The sequence below is a fragment of the Odocoileus virginianus genome, chromosome 19, assembly GCF_023699985.2.
Source record: "Odocoileus virginianus isolate 20LAN1187 ecotype Illinois chromosome 19, Ovbor_1.2, whole genome shotgun sequence".
NCBI classification, from domain to species: Eukaryota; Metazoa; Chordata; class Mammalia; order Artiodactyla; family Cervidae; genus Odocoileus; species Odocoileus virginianus.
The window spans coordinates 57,118,023-57,133,642 of record NC_069692.1 but is presented as its reverse complement, the minus strand read 5'-3'; positions in this window follow the sequence as shown (position 1 = coordinate 57,133,642).

Below are 15,620 nucleotides of genomic sequence, written 5' to 3'. Positions count from 1 at the left end.
GGAGGAGAAAGAGACAAACATTTTTTTCTACATTGTTTTTCCTTAGTCAATATATAGCATTGTATCTTGCTTGAGGATATGTTGCTCTTAACAAGAACCTTCTGACTAATCTTGTTATCTTAAAACTTGTAAATTGTGGGAATGGGTCTCGTAAGACCTTTACAATCTTGAGACATTCTTTTGATTTATTGTAATAGCCAATTTAAAAAGTGTATAGCTCCCTTGCTAAGACTAGCGAGGGGGGCACTCTCCATCTCCCTTCTGATGTCTGGGTTAGAAGTTTTCTCTGTCCCTTTTTCACTTTAATAAATCTCTGCTACACAAAAGCTCTTGAGTGATCAAGCCTGGTCCCCAGTCCCAAAGCTAAATCTTCTTCAGAGATCATGAATCCAACATTGTTCACCATGAGCTATCAAGTGGATGCAAAAATAAGACCCATCTCTTCATACTGTCCAGAAGAAACCCACTTCAGATCTAGGGACACACATAGACTAAAAGAATGGGAGGGATAGAAAAAGATATTCTGTGCAAATGGAAATCAAAAGAAAGTTAGAGTACCAATACTCAAATCAGACAAAATAGACTATAAAGACTGTTATGAGACAAAGAAGGACACTACCTAAGGATCAAAGGATCAATCCCAAAAGAAGGTATAACGATTATAAATGTATATGCACACAACATAGATACACCTCAAAATATATAAGGCATACCCATAATACCCATAAAGGGGGAAATCAGAAATATCACAAAATAGTAGGCAATTTGAACACCTCACTTTCATTAATGAGCAAATCATCCAAACAGAAAATCAATAAGTAAGCACAGACTTTAAATGACACATTAGACCAGATGGACTTAATTGATATTTGTAGAGCATTACATACAAAAGAAGCAGAATACACATTATTCTCAAAGGCACATGAAACTTTCTCCATGATAGATCATATCCTGGATCAAAAATCAAATGTTGGCAAATAAATCAAATTGAAATCATATCAAGCATCTTTTCTGACCATAGTACTATGAGACTAGAAATCAATTATGGGCGAAAAAAAAACTGTAACAAATACAAACACGTGGATACTAAACAATACTTTTTTTGTAACAGTAACATTTTGTAACCAATGTATCAGAGAAGAAATCAAAGAGAAAATAAAAAATTACCTAGAGACAAATGATATGGAAAATATGATGATCCAAAACCTATGGGACATGGCAAAAGCAGTTCTAAAGGGGAATCTTATAGCAAAATAATCTTACCTCAGGAAATAGCAAAATTATAACAAACAATCTAACTTTACAACTCAAGCAACTAGATACAGAAGAACAAACAAAACCCAAAGTTAGTAGAAGGAAAGAAATTATAAAGAACAGAGCAAAAATAAATGAAATATTAATGAAAAAAACAATAGCAAAGATGAAACTAAAAGCTAAACTAAAATCTTTAGCCAGATTCCTCAAGAAAAAAAGGGAGAGGATGCAAATCAACAAAGTTAAGAATGAAAAAAAAGAAGTTACAATGGACACCACAGAAATACAAAGGCTTATACAAGACTATTACAAGCAACTATATGCAACATATGGTTGTATAAAACGGACAATCTAGAAGAAATGGACAAATTCTTCAAGAGGTACAACCTTCCAAGTCTGTACTAGGAAAAAAAACAGAAAATATGAAGACCAATCACAAGTACTGACATTGAAACTGTATTTTAAAAATTATCTATAAACAAGTCTAGGACGAGATGGCTTGCAGATGAATTCTATCAAACATTTATAGAAGACTTAACACCTATCCTTCTGAAATTCTTCCCAAAAACTGCAGAGGAAGAAACACACCCAAATTCATTCTATAAGGTGACAATCACTCTGATAGCAAAACCAGACAAGGAACTACACACACAAGAAAATTACAGGTCAATATCACTGATGAACATAGACACAAAAATCCTCAACAAAATACTAGCAAATCTCATCCAACAATACATTAAAAGGATCATGCATCATGATCAGGTGTGATTTATCCCTAGGATGCAAGGATTCTTCAATATACACAAATCAATCAATGCAATATACCATATTAACAAACTGAAGAATAAAAAATATATGATCATTCCAATAGATGCAGAAAAACTTTTGACAAATTCAGATTTAAGGATTAAAAACTCTTCAGAAAGTGAGAATAGAGGGGACATATCTCAATATAATAAAGGCTACATGTGACCAATCTTCAGCCAACATCATACATAAGGGTGAAAAGCTGAAAACATTTCTTCTAAGATCAGGAACAAGACAAGGATGTCCACTCTTGCCATTTTATTCAACAAAGTTTTGGAAGTCCTAGTCAGGGTACTCAGAGAAGAAACAGAAATAAAAGAAGTCAAAGCTGGAAAAGAAGTAAAACTGTTTGCAGACGACACTATACTATACATAGAAAATCCTTAAAATGCTATCAGAAACTATCAAAGCTAATCAGTGAATTTGGTAAAGTCGCAGGATAAAAAATTAATACACAGAAATCTGTTGCATATCCATACACTATCAACAAAAGATCAGATAGAGAAATTAAGGGGGAAAAAAATCTCTTTTACCATTGCATCAAAATGAATAGAACACATAGAAATAAACCTACCTAGTTCAGTTCAGTTCAGTCGCTCAGTCGTGTCTGACTCTTTGTGACCCCATGAACCACAGCACGCCAGGCTTCCCTGTCCATCACCAACTCCTGGAGTTCACCCAAACCCACGTCCATCGAGTCAATGATGCCATCCACCCATCTCATTCCCCGTCGTCCCCTTCTCCTCCTGCCCCCAATCCCTCCCAGCATCAGGGTCTTTTCCAATGAGTCAGCTCTTTGCATCAGGTGGCCAAAGTATTGGAGTTTCAGCGTCAACTTCAGCACTTCCAATGAACACCCAGGACTGATCTCCTTTAGGATGGACTGGTTGGATCTCCTTGCTGTCCAAAGGACTCTCAAGAGTCTTCTCTGACACCACAGTTCAAAAGCATCAATTCTTCAACACTTAGCCTTCTTTATAGTCCAACTCTCACATCCATACACAACTACTTGAAAAACCATAGCCTTGACTAGACAGACCTTTGTTGACAAAGTAATGTCTCTGCTTTTTAACATGCTGTCTAGGTTGGCCATAGCTTTCCTTCCAAGGAGTAAGCATCCTTTAATTTCATTGCTACAATCAATCGCCACCTGCAATGGGTTTGGAGCCCAGAAAAATAAAGTCAGCCACTGTTTCCATTGTTTCCCCGTCTATTTGCCATGAAGTGATGGGACCAGATGCCATAATCTTAGTGTTCTGAATGTTGAGCTTTAAGCCAACTTTTTCACTCTCCTCTTTTCCTTTCATCAAGAGGCTCTTTAATTCCTCTTCACTTTCTGCCATAAGGGTGGTGTCATCTGCATATGTGAGGTTATTGATATTTCTCCTGGCAATCTTGATTCCAGCTTGTGCTTCCTCCAGCCCAGCGTTTCTCATGATGTATTCTGCATATAAGTTAAATAAGCAAATAAAGCTTATTAATTAAATAAGTTAAATAAACCTACCTAAGGAGGCAAAAAAAAATCTGTGCTCTGAAAATTATCAAGGAAATTAAAAAATGACACAAACAGATGGAAAGATATATCATGTTCTTGGATTGAAAGAACCAGTATTGTTAAAATGACTATACTACCCAAAGAAATCTACAGATTCAGTGCAATCCCTATCACATTTTTGTTGCTGTTGTTCAATCACAAAGTTGTGTCCAACTCTTTGTGACTCCAGGGACTGCAGCATGCCAGGCTTCCCTGTCTGTCACCATCTCCCAGAGTTTGCCCAAGTTCATGTCCTTTGAATCGGTGTAAAACCATTTCATGCTTTGCCACCCTCTTCTCCTTTTGCCTTCAATATTTCCCAGCATCAGGGTCTTTTCCAATGAGTTGGCTGCTGACATTAGTTGGCCAAAGTATTGGAGCTTCAGCTTCAGCATCAGTCCTTCCAATGAGTATTGAGGATTTACTTCCTTTAAGATTGACTGGTTTTATCTCCCTGCATTCCAACAGGCTCTCAAGAGTCTTTTCCATAACCACATTTGAAAGCATCAGTTCTTTGATGTTCAGCCTTTTTATGGTCCAATTCTCACATCCATACATGACTACTAGAAAAACTATAGCTTTGACTATAAGCGATGTCTTTATGGGTTTGTTTTTTTTTTTTTAAGTGATGTCTTTGTACTTTAATAGGCTGTCTAGGTTTGTCATGGGGCTTCTGGTAACTCAGCTGGTAAAGAATCCACCTGCCATGCAGGACACCCTTGTTTGATTCCTGGGTTGGGAAGATCCCCTGGAGAAGGGACAGGCAACTCACTCCAGTATTCTTGGGATTCCCTGGTGGCTCAGATGGTAAAGAATCCACCTGTAATGTGGGAGACCTGGGTTAGGAAGATCCCCTGGAGGAGGGCATGGCAACCCACTCCAGTATTCTTGCCTGGAGAGTCCCCATGGATAGAGGAGCCTGGTGGGCTAGAGTCCATGGGATCACAAAGAGTTAGACACTTCTGAGTGACTAAGCACAGCACAGGTTTGTCATAGCCTTCCTTCCAATAAGCAAGTGTCTTCTGATTTCATGGTTCCAGTCACCACCTGCAGTCATTTTGGAGCCCAAGAAGAGAAAATCTGTCACTGCTTCCACTTTATCCCCCTTCTACTTGCCATGAAGTGATGGGACCAGATGTCATAATCCTAGCTTGTTAATGCTGAGTTTTAAGCCAGTTTTTTTTTTTTACCCTCTTCCTTCACGCTCATCAAGAGGCTCTTTAGTTTCTCTTTGTTTTCTGCCATTAGGGTGCCATCATCTGTATATCTGGGATTGTTGACATTTCTCCTGGCAATCTTGATTCCAGCTTATAATTAATCCAGCCAGCACTTAGCAGGATGTACTCCGCATATAGGGATAGGCTGCCCACTCAGTAGACTTGGGTTTCCCTGGTGAATCAGACAGTAAAGAATCCACCCCCAATATGGGAGACCTAGGTTCGATCCCTAGGTTGGGAAGATCCCCTGGAGAAGGGCATGGCAACCCACTCCAGTATTCTTGCCTGGAGAATCCCCATGGACAGAGGGGCCTGTTGGACTATAGTCCATGGGGTCACAAAGAGTCATACATGACTGAAGCAACTTAGCACAGCACAGCACTCTGCATATAACTTCAATAAACAGAGTGACAATATACAGCCATGTCATATTCCTTTCCCAGTTTGGAACCAGTCAGTTGCTTCTTGACCCACATACAGATTTCTCAGGAGACAGGTAAGATGGTCTGGTATTCCCACGTGTTTAAGAATTTTCCACTTTGTTGTGATCCACACAGTCAAAGGCTTTCGTGTAGTTAATGAAGCAGAAGTAGATATTTTTCTGGAATTTCCTTGCTTTCCCTATGATTCAACAAATGTTGGAAATTTGATCTCTGCCTTTTCTAAACCCTGCTTGTTCATCTGGAAGTTCTCAGTTCACGTACTGCTGAAGTCTAGCTTGCAGGATTTTGAGCATAACCTTACTAGCATGGGAAGTGAGTGCAATTGTCCAGTACATTGGGCATTCTTTAGCACCACCCTTCTTTGGAATTTGGATGAAAACTGACCTTTTTCAGTCTTGTAGCCCCTGCTGGGTTTTCCAAATTTTCTGGCATGTTGAGTGCAGCACTCAAATTGTGTGCATCAAATTATCGATGGCATTATTTGCAGATCTAGAATGAAAAATCTTAAAATTGGAAACCCAGAAGATCTTGAATAACCAAAGCAATCTTGAGAAAAAAGAATAGGATGGGAGGAATGAGTCTCCCTGGCTTCAGACTACACTATAAAGCTATGGTAATCAAAACAGTGGGTTTCCCTGGTGGCTCAGTGGTAAAGAATTTGCTTACAATGCAGGAATGTGTGTTTGATCCCTGGATTGGGAAGATCCCCTGGAGGAGGAAACGGCAAGTCATTCCAGGATTCCTGCCTGGGAAATCCCATGAACAGAGGAGCTTGCGGACTACAGTTCATGGGGTTGCAAAAGAGTCAAACACAACTTAGCAACTAAACAGCAATCAAAACAGTATGGCAGTTGCACTAAAACTGACTTATAAACTATTGGAACAGGATAGACTGCCCATAAATAAACTCACATGCCTATGGTCAATTAATCTATGACAAAGGAGGCTAGACAAAGTCTTAAAAAGGTGTGCTGGGAAAACTGAAGAGCCACATGTAAAAATATGAAATTAGAACATTCTCTAATACCATATAGAAAAAAAAACTCAAAATAATTTAAAGATTTTAATGTAAGAGCAAATATATAAAACTTTTAGAGGAAAATATTGGCAGAACACTGCTATAAATCACAGCAGTATCCTTTTGGACCCACCTCATAGAGTAATGAAAATAAAAACAAACAAGTAAAAATGTGTGTGTGTGTGTATGTGTGTATGTATATATATACACACACACACATATATATGCATGTATTGTATGTACAACTGAATCACCTTGCTATACACCTGAAAGTAGTGCACACAGTAAATACAATCTAATATAAAGTAACAATTAAAAAAGAAAAGCATACTATTATCACAATTTTTTACATGTCTTAAATTCCTAGCCTATGTTCAATTTTCCCTTATTACTTTAAAAGTGTTTTTACAGTTTAGTTATCATTTTGCACAGTTATTAGTTTGTTCAGTTGTTTATTCATTCAAATAAGAATACAAACATTCATACATTGTATTTGTTTCATGTGTAAACGTCTCTAAATCAATATATTTCCCCCTTCATTTTAGTTATTTTTAAAACAATGTTATTAATTTCTTGAAGAAACTTGATAATTTGACTTTCAGAATTGTCCACATTTTTTATTTGACTATCATATCTTTGTAGTGAAGGGAAGAACAATATTCAGGCTACTTCTGAAAAATAATCAGAAACATTTTTTTAGGTAGTTAACAAAGCTTTATGTCATGGGGTGATCTTAAAGATCAATACATATCAAAAGCCTCAATCAAATATTCAGATCCAGAAGTAAAACAAAATCTTTTCTTTAGTCATTTCCTACTGAAGAGGAAGGAAAACCCAATCTCATCAGCAGAAACACCAGCATTGGTGGTAACTACACTGACCAACCTCACCATGAAGGTATGTAGCTCCTCTAATGAGTTCAGGTGAAAATACATTATCACAAAACCCCCATTAGATACATCCTCTCACAAATGCACAGAGTGACCATAAGAGAAATATAGTGGCTGTGACTGATTAATAATTTTTCCTGCACTGTAAAATCAAAATCTTATAATGGCACTAATAATAGACCTAATAGCAAAGAAAAATGTGAAGATTTCAGATTAATTACTATTTTCTAGAAGTTTATTCTTTTATGTATCATTTGGATTGGCATCTTGTTTTGCTAAATACTAACTGTACTATTCAACCATTTGTCATTTACCTAAAACGTTAGTCTGTATATGTCTAAATACTTCATTATAACATGAACAATGCCCAGTTCATCCTACCTCCGCAAGGAGCTGAAGCTGGGGTGCTCCACCCCATGCTTAATCTACCAGAATTTGATCTCCTCATCCTTTAATCAGTGATAACATATTTGAACTAAGCATCCCTTCTGCCACTTATAGTGGGGGTAGGTTGGGGAGGCAAAGTCTTGCAATTGCATAACAAAGTTCAATGGTTAAGGTTTTTGGTTTAAATGTATTTGGCTTAATCTTCACATGAGCTCAGTCTTCTATTAACTTGCCCCCCCTCTTTCCCCATGTTTATTATATACCAAGTCACTACTGTTGTGTCTGGGGTTGGGAGGAGGGCAACATAACAATGGTTATGGCTGAATTGAAGGTCACGTCTCTAGGAGCTACCAAAACTGTGGACTCTTAAGTTCCCAACAAAGCAACACATTTCTTCAACTCTTGTAGGTGCCATAGTCCTGTAAGTTCTACTCCAGAAATGGAGGAAATGATTCCTTTTCTATACTGCACTTGGTCTTCTGGTACCAACAGAGCTGAGCTTTGTAATATCTTTATATCTTTCAGATTCTTTCACTGAAAACAACTCCCTTGGCTTCTGTCTACAGAAACACTGGGACAAAATTACACTGAACCTAGCTCATGAATCAATACCCACATCATTCAGTCTCTACTCCCATTGACACCTGGTGCCTGAGGAGTGCTGGAGTAGGTTAAATGCGGCATCAGTGGATAAGGACAGAGTAAAATACGATGGTGACCCGCAATAAAAATCCTTTCATCAATACATTAAATGGAATCCTGTGGGATTGGAAGAATTAATATTGTTAAAATGCCCATATCACTAAAAACAATCTACAGATTTAATGCAAACTCTGTCAAAATACCCACGACATGTTTTGCAGAACTAGAATGAATAAACCTAAAATTTGAATGGAACAACAAGACCCCAAATTTCCAAAGCAATCTTGAGGAAAAAACAGACAAAGTTGGGGGTGTCAGCCTCCCTGACTTCTACAAAGCTATGCTACAAGGCTATAGTATTAGAAGACTATGGTTCTGGTCAAAAAAAAAACACAACACATAAACACAGGTCGATGGAACATTGAATAGAGAGCTCAGACATAAACACACACACACACACACACACACACACACACATATAGTCAATCAACTTACAACAAAAGAGGCAAAAATATACAATGGGGAAAAGACAGCCTCTTCAATAAGTAGTACTGGGGAAACTGGACAGCCATATGTAAAAGAATGAAATTAAAATATTTTCTCATATCATATAAAAAAAATGCAAACTGTATTAAAGACCTAAATATAAGACTAGAAAACACAAAACTTCTAGAAGAAAACATAGGTAATACACTCTTTGACATAGGTTTTAGAAATAATTTTTGGCTCTGTCTTCCCAGGTAAGGGAACAGAAGCAAAAATAACCAAATGATTGACCAGTTTTCCCAGCACCACTTGTTGAAGAGACTATCTTTTCTCCATTTTATGTTTTTGCCTCCTTGACAAAGATAAGGTTGTCCATAGGTGCATGGATTTACCCCTTGGCTTTCTATCTTATTCCATTGATCTCTACTTCTGTTTTTGTGACAGTACCATACTGACTTGGTGACTGTAACTTTGTAGTATAGTCTGAAGACAAGAAGCTTGATTCCTCCAGTGCCATTCTTCTTTCTCAAGATTGCTTTGGCTAGTTGGAATCTTTCATGTTTCCATACAGATTGTGAAAGGATTTGAGTAAAAGAATAAAATTAGACACTTCCTAACATTATACACAAAAATAAACTCAAAATGGATTAAAGACCCAAACGTAAAACTAGAAACTATAAAACTCTTAGAGGAAAACGTAGGCAGAACATTCTCTGACATAAATCGAAGCAAGATCCTCTATGACCCACCTCCTAGAGTAATGGAAATAAAAACAAAAATAAATAAATGGGACCTAATTAAACTTAAAGGCTTTTGCATAGTGAAGGAAAATATAAGTAAGGTGAAAAGACAACCCTCAAAATGGGAAAAAAATAATAGCAAACAAACAAAACTGATCAAAAATTAATCTCCAAAATATACAAGCAGCTCAATACCAGAAAAACAAACAAGTCAATCAAAAAGTGGGTAAAAGATCTGAACAGTCATTTCTCCAAAGAAGACATACAAATGGCTAATAAACATATGAAAGATGCTCAACATTGCTCATTATTAGAGAAATGCAGGTCAAAACTACAATGAGGTATCATCTCACATCAGTCAGAATGGCCATAATCAAAAAGTCTACAAACAATAAATACTGGAGAGAGTGTAGAGAAAAAGAAACCCCCTTATACTGTTGGTGGGAGGGCAAACTGATACAACCACTGTGGAGAACAGTATGAAGATTACTTTAAAAGAAAAAAAAAACAGGAATAAAGCTACCATATGACCCAATGATCCTACTATGTGGCATATACCCTGCGGAAATCATAACTGAAAAAGACACATGTACCCCAATGTTCTTTGCAGCACTATTTACAATACTAGGACACGAAAGTAATCTAGATGTCTATTGGCAAATTAATGAATACGGAAGTTATAGTACATATACACAATGGAATATTACTCAACTATAAAAAAAGAACATGTTTGAGTCAGTTCTAATGAGGTGGATGAACCTAGAACCTTTTATACAGAGTGAAGTTAAGTCAGAAAGAGAAAGACAAATATCGTATATTAAGACATATATACGGAACCTAGAATGATAGTACTGATGATCCTACATGCAGGGCAGCATAGGAGACACAGATGTGAAAAATAGACTTTTGAACACAGTAGGAGAAGGAGAGGGTGGGATGATTTGAGAGAATAGCATTGAAACATACACATCGCCATGTGTAAAGTAAATAGCCGGTGGGAGTTATGTGACACAGGAAACTGAAAACCAGTGCTTTGTGGCAATCTGAAGGGATGGGGTGGGGAGGGATGTGGCAGAGGGATTCAGGAGGGAGGGGACATGAGTATGCCTATGGCTGATTCATGTTGATGTATGGTAGAGGCCATCACAATGTTGTGGAGTAATTATCCTTCAATTAAAATAAATTAATGCTTTTTTTAAAAAATAATATACCATGAACAAGTGGGATCTGTTCCATGAATGGAAGTTTGGTTTGACATTCAATATAAATCATCATATTAATAAACTAAAAAGAAATTTTAAAAAAATAAATAAGTGGGACTATATCAGACTAAAAAGCTTTTATAGAGTGGAGGAAACTGTCAACAAAAGGCCACCTACTGAATGGGAGAAGGCATTTACAAATGATATAATCAAAATATACAAAGAACTCATACAACTAAACATAAAAAAAAGCAACCTAATAAATGAAAAAAAAGCAGAAAATGTCATTTTAAATAATGACCAAAAAACAGATATTATAAATAAAATGGTTAAAATTAAAAAAACAACCTGATTAAAAGATCTGAAAAAAAAGTGATCTGAATGGACATTTTTCCAAAGAAGGCATACAGATGACCAACAGACACATGAAAAGATACTCAACATCACTAGTCATCAGGAAAATGCAAATTAAAACCACAATGAGAGGGAGACAAGATGGCAGAGGAGTAGGTAGATGTGGAGTACATCTCTCTCCACAGAAATGCATCAGGAATACACTTTCAGACACAGAAGTTCTCATAGGACACCAGCTAAGAGTGAGCAGAAGTCCATGACCACCAGAGAGGAATATATAGATCCACACAAAACTTGGTAGGACAAAGGAAGGAGGAGAAAAAGGGTAGAGTTAGCAGGACTGGACCTGCACCTGGGAGGCAGGGGAACTGAAGCAGGGGTCAGATACCCACATCAGGGCAATTGTTTGGGACAGAGGAGAAGTGAATGAGGCTGTTGGAGAGTGCAGCAGCTGATCTGTGATAATCTGAATGGAATGAGAAGCACACAGACGACCCTTGCCACGGCCCTATGTAGATTGGACAGGGACACAAGTCCCCTGAAACGCATGGTGGATAGGAGCTGGAACATAGGCACTGGAGAGCAATCCCAGGGCGAAATAAGATGTTGACTATTAGGAGATGGCCCGAGGGACATGAGGGAGGAGATCGTGGTGGAAGATGCTTTTGGAGGAAAGCGGAGAAGACATGCAGGCAAGGCGATAATGCTGAGTCACGCACAGGGAGTGGAGCCATCACCATACCTTCTCTCTCCTCACATGCCAGCACTAGCAGTTGACCAATAGAGAAAGACTGATGAGCCGAGCAAAAGAAAAGAACCCCAGCCGGGGCAAGTGTGTGTGGGGGGGAGGGTGGAGGACACACCAGGCAATAGAGAAGGACCAGCCAAAAAGGCCACGTTGAATGCCAGCTGCCAGAGGTTAGAGAAAGACTCTAATGACATCACAGCTCCTGCAGCTGAGACATTTGGGATCCCTAAACACTTGGTGCCGCCAGGGTCCCCTGATCTAAGCCGTTGCACCACCTCCACCCCTGGTCCTCTTTGTGGCAGACCTGAGTCTTCCAAGGCAGCCCCAGGAGCAAACTTTTGTAGACAACTCACGTGCAGAGGTGGAGATAAAGCCACAACTGAACCCAGAGACAGCGTGGCTAAGGAAGAGGATCAAAGCCTTCCCTCCAGCTGTACAAGCTACAGATTAATCCACACGATCAACTAGGCAGGCTCTGTGTCTGTGGAATATATAAAAGGGACAATGAGAGCTCCCACAAAAGAAAATGCACTAACTCTGGAAGCTGTGGACATTGGAGGCAAGAACACACAGGGGGGAGGCCAGATTCGACACTGAGCTGTCCCCACAGCAGGTACAGGGATAAGCCCAGTATTGGAGGGCCTCCTGGGGAGGTGGAGGTGAACTGTGACACACAATAAGAGAAACAACACCGACAGCTGGGATCCAAGCAAAACATCTATTATTATTGTTATATTTTTATTTGTTCTGTAGCTCAAAGGAACAAGGTATAAACTCATAAGACCAAATAAATCGAGCAGAAATAGGCAAACTACTTGGAAAAAGAATTCAGAGTAAAGATAGTAAAGATGATTCAAAAATAGAAAGGAGAAAAATGTAAAGATCAATTAACACATTAACAAGGAATTAGAAGAAATACAGAATAAAGAAACAGAAAGAAACAATACATCTAATGAAATTAAAAAGTTTCTAGAAGGAATCAATAGGAGAAAACTGAGACAGAAGAGTGGATAAGGGAGTTGGAAGATAGCATGGTGGAAAACACTGCTGAAGAGCAGAATAAAAGAAAACAAATGAAAAGCATTGAGCACAGTCTCAGAGACCTCTGGGGCAATATTAAATGCACCAACATTCAAATTATAGGCATCCCAGAAGAAAGAGAGTAAAAGGGTCTGAGAAAATTTTTGAGAGATTAAGTATATTAAAAAATGTTCACAACATCAGAAAGGAAATAGTCAATCAAGTCCAAGAAGTGCAAAGAGTCCTGCAGAAGATAAACACAAGGACAAACATGCTGAGACACATACTAATCAAACTAAAAAAATATCAAACACAAGGAAAGACTATTAAAAGCAGCAAGGGAAAAGCAACAAGTAATATACAAGGGAAACTCCATACAACTAATAGCTGGTCTTTCATAAGAAACTCTGCAGACCACAAGGGAATAGCAGGCTATATTTAAAGTGTATGAATGTCAACTCAGTTGTTCAGTGGTACCTGACTCTTTGCAATTCCATGGACTGTTGCCCACAAGTTTCCTCTGTCCATGGAATTTTGCAGGCAAGAATACTGGACTGGGTTGACATTTCCTACTCTAGGGGCTCTTTCTTACCCAAGGACTGAACCTATGTCTTTTGAGTCTTCTGCATCAGCAGGTGATTCTTTATCACAGCACCACCTGGGAAGCCATATTTAAAGTAATGAAAGGGAAAAAATCTACAACAAGGATTACATTCAAAATTGATGGAGAAATCAAAAGCTTTACAAACAAGCAAAAGTTAAGAAAATTTAGCACCAGTAAACCAGGTATACAACAAATGTTAAAGAGACTTCTATAGGCAGAAAACACAAGAGAAGGAAGAGACCTACAAAAACAAACCCAGAACAATTAAGAAAATACCAATAGGAACATATATATCACTATTTACTTTAAATGTCAATGGATTAAGTGCTCCAACCAAAAGACACAGACTAGCTGAATGGAAACAAAAACAAGACCAATATATATGCTGTCTATAAGAGACCCACTTCAGGGCCAGAGAGAAACACATATAGACTGAAAGTGAGAGGATGGAAACAGATATTCCATGCAAATGGAAATCAAAAGAAAGTCAGAGTGGCATTTTTCATATCAGACAAAGTAGAACTTAAAGATATTATAAGAGATAAAGGGCACTAAATAATGATCAAGGGATCAATCTAAGAAGAAGACATAGTGATTATAAACATTAGACACCCAACTCAATATATAAGGCAAACACTAACAGACATAAAAGGAGAAATTGACAGTAATACAATAATAGTAGGGGACATTAACACCCCACTTACACCAATAGATCATCAAAACAGAAAATTAATAAGGAAACACAAACACATTAGACCAATGAACCTAACTGATATCTTCAGGACATTCCATCCAAATGCAAAGGAATACACTTTCTTCTCAAGTGCATACGGAACATTCTCCAGAATAGACCACATCTTGGCTCACAAATCAAGCCTCAGTAAATTTAAGAAAATTGAAATCATATCAAACACCTTTTCTGACCACAATTCTATGAGACTAGATATCAATTACAGGGGGGGGAACCCATAAAAAACACAAACACATGGAGATTAAACAATACATTTCTAAATAAAGAACAAGCTACTTAGCAAATGAAAAGGGAAATTTAAAAAATCCTAGAAACAAATGACAATAAAAGCACAATGTCCCAAAACCTATGAGATGCAGCAAAAGCAGTTCTAAGAGGGAAGTTTTTACAATACAATCCTGACTCAAGAAACAAGAAAAACATCAAATAGACAACATAACTTTAAAACCATAACAACTGGAAGGGAGGGAACTAAGATGGAGGAGGAATAGGACGGGGAGACCACTTTCTCCCTTACAAATTCATCAAAAGAACATTTGAAGACTGAGCAAACTCCACAAAACGACTTCTGATTGCTAACAGAGTACATCAGACACCCAGAAAAGCAGCCCATTGTCGTTGAAAGGAGGTAGGACAAAATATAAAAGATAAAAAGAGAGACAGTAGAGTTAGGGATGGAGATCCGTCCCAGGAAGGGAGTCTTAATAGAGGAAGTTTCCAAACACCAGGAAACCTTCTCACTGCGGGGCTGGGGGAAGTTTTCGAATCTCAGAGGGCAACCTAACTGGGAGGAAAAATAAATAAAGCCCACAGATTACATGCCTAAAAGCAACTCCCAGCAGAAAATTATGCCAGGCGCTCGCATCCACCACCAGCAAGTGAGGGTGGAATGGAGAGGAGCCGATGGCAGTGCTTAGGGTAAGGACTGGGCCTGAATGCCCTGAGGGCAATCGCAGGGAGCTAACATGAGATAGCATCTTAAACTGTGGGATAGCAAGAGGGAGAGAAGTAAGTTGGGAAAAGCCCTAAACTTAGGCACTACCCGCCGGTTACCAGAACCAAGGACTGGGCAAATACCAGAGAAGAGCTAGATGACTGCGGACTGGCCCATCCCCCGCCGGAGGCAGGAGGCAGAGGGGAGGGGAAAGGGGCAAATTCGGCCCCAGGGACAGCACCCCCTACCAAACTGCAAACAGGCTTCCAGCTTCTAACCAAAGACTTCCTTGAGATTCTGGATGGTTGACATCCGCCTGGAGGGTCGCAGCTAGAGTCCAGCTCCCCAGGACTGACACAAGGCGAGCACAGAACCTGAGGTTGGGACCGTGGGGGGGATAAGGCGCCCTGCACCCGGGGAGAGTGCGCTCTTCAAGCTCCTGGCTGCCTGAGCTGAAAACGCAGGGCCAACCGAGTCTGTGCTTTTGTGGAATACCTGAAAACATGAATCTGAGCAGCTTAGGCCTGGGAAGTCCATGCAACACAGGGCCCACTCCCTGGAGAGCAGCCTGGAGCCTGAGCAGTGTAGA